This window comes from Hypanus sabinus, chromosome 31 (genome assembly GCF_030144855.1).
Source record: "Hypanus sabinus isolate sHypSab1 chromosome 31, sHypSab1.hap1, whole genome shotgun sequence".
Taxonomy (NCBI): Eukaryota; Metazoa; Chordata; class Chondrichthyes; order Myliobatiformes; family Dasyatidae; genus Hypanus; species Hypanus sabinus.
This window is the reverse complement of record NC_082736.1, coordinates 4925523-4932672: the sequence shown is the minus strand read 5'-3', so window position 1 is coordinate 4932672 and position 7150 is coordinate 4925523.

Below are 7150 nucleotides of genomic sequence, written 5' to 3'. Positions count from 1 at the left end.
ACCGGAAGGGAGAGAAAGGTTCGGGCCGGTTGAAGATGGTCAGGTGGGCCTGGGATGGCCCGAAGAACGGGGTGACCGGTCTCTCGGACGCTCTCGACATCGGTTATCTGGTCTGGTGGCTAGAGAGACCAAGGAGTCCAGGCTGTCGCGTCATCCCTGGCCGCTAATTCATCTTTTATCTTGTCGGAGAGACCCCGTCGAAACACTTCCCGTTCTGCCTCATCATTCCATCCAGAGTCGGCCGCTGGTGTTCGGAACTCGACGGAGCATTTTGCCCTGACAGAGTCAGAAGGGGCCTAGCGGCGGCCTTCCTGCGGATGAGCTGTTCAAAAACCTTCCTCCTTTCGGAGACGAAGGCGGAGGAGGAACAGACCTCTGGCCGGTTGTCCCAGATCGCGGTGGCCCATGACAAGGCGTCCCCTCGTAACAGCCCCATGATGCATGCAAACTTTTGATCTGTCCGAGCTATACGTGGCTGTTGCTCAAAAACCAGAGGGCATTGTAGTAAGAAAGCCCGGCACTTCCCTAGGTCCCCGGCGTAGGGTTCTGGTTCGTGTGCGTACGGCTCTCGAAGTGATTCTGTTGCCGACCCAAGTGGCGTAGCCATCCCAGGCTGTGCGGTTTGGTCAGACTGAGTTAGTGGAAGGGACGGAGTAAGTGGAGTGTCTACCCGGTCAACCTGCCCACTGACCTTTACGTCCTCGGACAGGGCACGAAGATTTTTCATGATTTCTCCGAGTAGTTGATCATGTACGCCCAGTAGGGAGCCCTGGCTGGAGGGGGCCTGTTGCACCGGGTCCGTGTCCGCTGGGTTCATTCTTGGCCAGTTCTTTCTGGTGCAAGGACGTGGCTGGGGACGAAACCAAGTGCAGGACCCAGGCGTGGAGATAGGGTCGGGAGGCGTTAGCACCGTAGCGAGCGTGGCATCGGTGTCCAGCAGCGTCTTTGCCAGGTTCACGTAGAGAATCCAGGAAGCGATGCGGAACTTGGAACCGACAGTCTTAACGAACCATGTAGCGAGGTGACTCACACAAGTGTCGACCAACAGCACTAATGCTCTTGAACAGCAAATCCTACGAAAGGTAGTTCCTTGTTGTGATTCCAGGATTTTTATCCCGCTGCCGGAAAGCAGGTGTGTGTAATTAGTGGGACTGAGAATGACAGAGAATCAGACGAGGGGATTGAGGCCCAATTACTGAGGAGATAGCAGGGTGAGAGATTACCGACGGGACCATGACAGTACCGCCCAGTGGCCCACTGGCACCCAATAGTGAAATAGACGATTTAATAATGACGGCAACTGCCTTGTGACGTCCCGTACCCACTCATTACAACCCTCCATGCCAGACGTTCAGGCATCTGACTCCTGAACGAGAGAAGGGTCTCGGGATAGAGGATTTGAAGCTGAGGGAGCTGAAGGAAGTGTTAGCAGTACTGGTGATGAGAGAAAAAAACGCCCAGAAAGGCAGGAAAAGAAAACGGAGGAAATAGAGGATACGCTTTTAAGAGACACCTTCATTATAACTAAAACAGTGTCGCTTCCCCTGGTGGGTCTGCAGACCCTTTGTAAATTAGGGGCAACACTGCACTGTATAACTGAATATATATACATGGAGCTTTCTCAAATTAGGATCCGTCAAATTCCAAAATTAGTGAATGGGCGAGAAAAGGACGGTGCAGAACCCTAATTGTACTGTTGGAAGCTGGATGGTAATCCCTGTGCTTGGCAAGTTCAGACACAGTCTGACACATCGATAGGACGAGCCAACCCTTAAATACAAAATCTGCAATACCTGATTAATAGCAGCCCAGAAAAGAAGCTGCTCCATTGCACAGCCTATTACACTTTGCAAACTGACCCGCGCTATGATCAGGCTGAAACGGTAAGGCAAGACCGTCTGTGTATTTCGGTCCCGAGGAATTAGGGCTCCTGGTAGACTTAGTGGAAGATCAGGAAAAGAGATTCCGACTAGGGGACTCCTCAATGCCTTATTTGACAGCAGCCATAAATCCACCAGCAAAGCCTAACGATATCGGGACGATGATACAACGATTGGCGAGGGAGACCAAGGCTGCTTGTACTATAAATCTGCCGGCAGTGGGACAAGAAGCCCGAATAGAATTCTTTAATGTAAACGAGGGGAGTATTATGTGGAAGTCGGAGAGCGGGTAAACAACCTTTGAAAAGCTACAGCCACCAGCAGAAGACCCCCTACTTTCCCCTAGAGCCTTAGCACGGGTACCAGGGAACCTCTGGGCCCAACATAAAGATCATGTGGGAAAAGCCCAGACATATCCGGAGCATAAAGTTACTCTAAGAAAGAATTTGCCACAGCCCTGTGTTAAACAGTACTGAAGCTGAAGGAGGTGTTGCTCCAGTAATTGATTCATAGCAGCAAGGGGAGCTTGAAGACACCCTGTGTAACAACTCTCTATTACCTAATCCAAAACCGGGTCGGAGAAATGGGTGGCGTTTTGTGCAGGACCTGACAGCCATATTACCAACATTATACTTACTCCTATACCTACAGGAGCTAGACCTTTACTGTACTTCGGTGCTCAGCATTTTCCTCCATGCCGTCGCATGAGCATGGCTAGTATTTATTTGCCCTTACTTGTAAGAATGAGCAATATACGTGGACACGTCTGCCCCAGGGATATACCGAAAGCCCCGCAGTTAATGCTGCAGCAGTTAAAATGATCTGTCCGAACACCCGCCGTCTGAATATTCCACATTGATTCAGTTTGCAGACGACATCCTGACAGCTTCTGCCACAGGGTCACAATGTCTGACCGATTCTCTAACACCCCTGGAACTTTTGTCGAGAAGAGGGCACAGGGTGTCTGTGGAGAAAGAGACTTTCCCGTACCCTGGATCCCAGCTCAGTCAGGGCTGGCGAAGCTTGGGAAGGGATCGAATAAAAGCAACAAAGCAAGTCCCAGTCCGCAAAACAAACAAACAACAACAAAAAAAGCATTCTTTCTTTCCTGGGCATGGTAGGGAACTGTCGACAGTGGATTCCCGAATTCCGGGAGAGGGATGCAGTAATGCGTTCTGCTGCATTGTAAACGGAGCCCCTCACCGTGGAATGGACAGCCGAAAGGGAGAAAGCCTGCAATGACCTAAATGTAATGGTCGAATCCTATTGTATTAGATTACCCGAGTACTGTGATAGTGCCCCATGCAGTAATGCTACTGATGAACTTAGCTCCTACTCAGCATTTTACCACGGCCAGAAAGACAGGTTATGAGCTGATTTTTCTCTCTCGATCGAACTGTACGTACAAAAGATCTCGGGCTATCAACCCAGCGACTTTTGTTCCGTTACCATCTGCACAGCAGGATGGGGATGACCGTGACTCTCCGCTCGCAGTGCAAGCCACTGACCAGATCGGAGAAGCGAACCCGTTGATCACCCTGATTTAATTCTCTTCATAGGCGGCTCTTTGCACCGCCCGAGAGATGATCCGTTGCTGTCGGAGTTTGCTATAGTAACTCCCCACGAGGTAACAGAAGCTGTTAACGCCTTGACAATGAGAACACCAGCTCAGGCGGCAGAACTCTATGCTGTTACCCGAGCTTGCTTGCGGTTTGGCCTAAGGAAAACTGCCAAGGTTTATTCCGACTCACGTTATGCGTTTGGGATGGCACATGACCTTGGGCAATTGTGGAAAATAGAGGAATTATCGCCTCGTCGGGGAAAGCGATTAAACACGCCTCCTTCGCACTGAATTTGTTAGAAGCTATACAGTTGCCGCACACTTTAGTAATAATTTACTGCGAGGCACACACCTCAGCCGAGAACGAGGTCTCCAAGGGAAATCGGTTTGCAGAGATGTGTTATGTGGTCGGCAACAATGAATATCAAAATTGAGTCAGGTTTTATAAACAAATGAACATTTATTAAACTCTGCTCAACAAAAGTGAAAAGAAAATAAACGACTAACTTACGGAAGTTAACTGCTATACGGCAATTTAACAAACAGCCAAAGTCTGGAATAGTTCCTAAAGTGGTCAATGCGAACAGAGTCTTAAAGTGGTAAATTCGAAAGTCCTAGTGATTCACACAGTCAGTAAGGACAGACTTCCCTGAAGACTGATTTCTTCGAAGACACGGTGTTACTGCCGATCCCAGCCGAGCGATCCCTTGTCCAAAGATTCATGACGAAGGAAATAAAACGGCTTAAAGGAACTGACCTTTTTTCCCGGAGGGTGAACACTGCACAAACATTCCTGATCCTGCAGGGGTTATCTCAGATGCAGGCCACTGTTCCTCAATGAAGATCAATAAGGTTGATCCTTTACAAAACTGTCGAATGACACCAACTTCACTCAATCCTTCGGGTTCCCGTACTTTGGTAAGGTCTTCACTCTCCAATACCAGACTGTAGAGGTAAAACAGAGCTACACCAAACCAGAATTGGCAGCGGTTGACGAAACCGCCGGCACGGCAGTTTTGCACCTTACAATAGAAAGTAAAACCCCATTTCAAAATGAAACTGCGTCATGAGACGAATACGCAGCAAAACTATCTAACGAACTAACCGCAGGACTACAGGGGTTTCCCCTGTTAGAACATGCCATCACATGACCTCACACCGGCTGTAAAATTACATCATGTGACCTCACAATGGCGGGAAAATTACATCACCCCACCATCGCAAGACAATTCCAACATGCTCACAAGATACTCAATTACATCATGGTCATAACACAGTCACAAGACACCCACAGGGTATGTAACACATCCCTCCAACAAGGGAAAATTTTAGTCTCATATAAGCAAAAATTTTAACAACTATTTACACAAAAAATACAAATATATAAAATCTACAGCATACACAATATATATGGTATTATACTACAGCATCTTACAAACTAATATACAGTAGGAGTGTTACAAATGTTAAAATACCACTCCATAAAAAATTACACTGTACATTCAACGTCTAGATATACAGTCAACAATCACATTATCTTTGTCTTTAACACGAGTTATCAAAATATAATACTCCTGTAACATCAAACTCCAATTCAGTAACCTTCTATTTTTGTTTTTCATCTTACTCAAAAACACTATCGCGTTATGATCGGCATAAACTATGAGTGGTTTCTGAGTTGTACCAACATACACATCAAAATGTTGTAAAGCCAAAACAAGATATAATAATTTCTTTTCTATAGTTGAGTAGTTTCTTTGATGCTCATTAAATTTCTTAGAAAAGTAAGCCACTGGATGATCAACCTCGTCTCCCTCATTACTTTGGATTTACAGAGCTCCTGCAGCCTCATCAGAAGCATCTGCAGCTGAGGAAAATGTTTTTTCAAAGTCAGGTGACCTGGACACGGGTTGATGACATATCATAGTTTTCAATTTATCAAATGCCTCCTGAAAAAGTACCGTCCACACAAACTGTTAATCTTTCTTCAAGAGGTTAGTTAATGGAAGGGAAATGTCAGCAAAATTCTTACAACTGTTTCGGTAATATCAAACCATTCTCACGAATCTTCTGAGAGTCTTTATACCAGTTGGAATAAATACCTATAAAATTGCCCGAACTCTTGCCTGGACAGGAGCTAATTTACCTTGACACACAACATAACCAAGGTAGGTCAGGGTGGCATGGCCAAATTCACTTTTATCTACGTTACTAGTTAAGTTAGCTTTTGAAAGCCTTTCAAATAGTTTCTCCACCGCAGTAATGTGTGCGTCCGAAGTATCATTTCCTGTAACTAAATCGTCAATATAGGCATCTGTCTCTTTTACCCCATGAATCACTGAGTTAATCATCCGCCGGAAAGTACCTGGGGCATTCTTCATCCCAAATGGAAGAACATTATATTCATATAACCCAGATGGAGTTACAAATGCAGAAATCTCTCTACCTCTGTCCGTTAATGGAACACACCAATGCCCTTTCAATAAATCAATCTTTGTAGGGAACTTTGCTTTTCCGACTTTATCCACACAATCATCCACTGTAGGGATTGGATACTCATCTGTTTTCATTACAGCGTTCACCTTCCTGTAGTCTGTGCAAAACCGAATACTACCGTCTGACTTACACAAGGTATGACTTGTGACTTACGATGACTTACACATCGTAACACAAGGTCTAATAATATTATTCTCTACCATATACTTAATTTCTTTCTCAGCAAGTTCACATGTTCCATGTTCATCCTAGATGGATGTTGCTTTAGGGGTTTGGCATCTCCTACATCTACATCATATGAAGCTACTGTGGATCTTCCAGGAACGTTTGGAAATAAATCTCTATATTTAAAAAATAATTGCTTCATCTGCTGCTTCTGCTCTGGCTGTAAATGAGCTAATTTCTCATCAATATTTTCCAGAATGGTTGAGTCTTGTAATTTGGCAGAAACAATACTGGGTTTAGAATGAGTTTCAGATGAATCATCCATTAAATTCCAAGTGAGATCAGACTCAATATTATTGATCACAACAGTCATAGTAGCAGACTGTTTGTCATAATACTGTTTTATCATATTTATATGGCAAAGTTGTGTTGGACTTCTTCGATCTGGAATTTTTATCACATAATCCACATTAATTTTAAACATAAGGACCATGAAATTTAGTTAGTAAAGGGCTCGTTTGCATTGGGAAAAGAACCTACACTTTACCTCCAGGCTTAAATGACCTGGTTTTAGCTTCCTTATCATACCAGGTTTTCATTTTCTCCTAGCCAATTTTAAATTTTCCCTGGCTAAGCTGCAAGCTTCAAGTAATCTATCCTTAAATTTCAAAACATAATTCAGAAAATTAGTATGTACTTTATTAATCCACTGTTCTTTTAATAAAGCCAAAGGTCCTCTAACATTATGCCGAAACACAAGTTCAAAAGGACTAAAACCTAAGGATTCCTGCCCTGACTCCCATACTGCAAATAAAATATACGCCCTCATCCCAATACTTTTCATTTTCCACACAATACGTCCTAATCATTGTTTTGAGGGCACAATGGAACCTCTCCAAGTCTCCCTGCGATTCTTGATGGTAGGCAGACGAGGTAATCTGTTTGGCTCCCAGTTTATAAACTACCTGTTGGAACAATCCAGACATAAAATTACGACTTTGATCAGATTTTATTTCCTTAGGCAACCCAAAATAAGTGAAGAATTTAG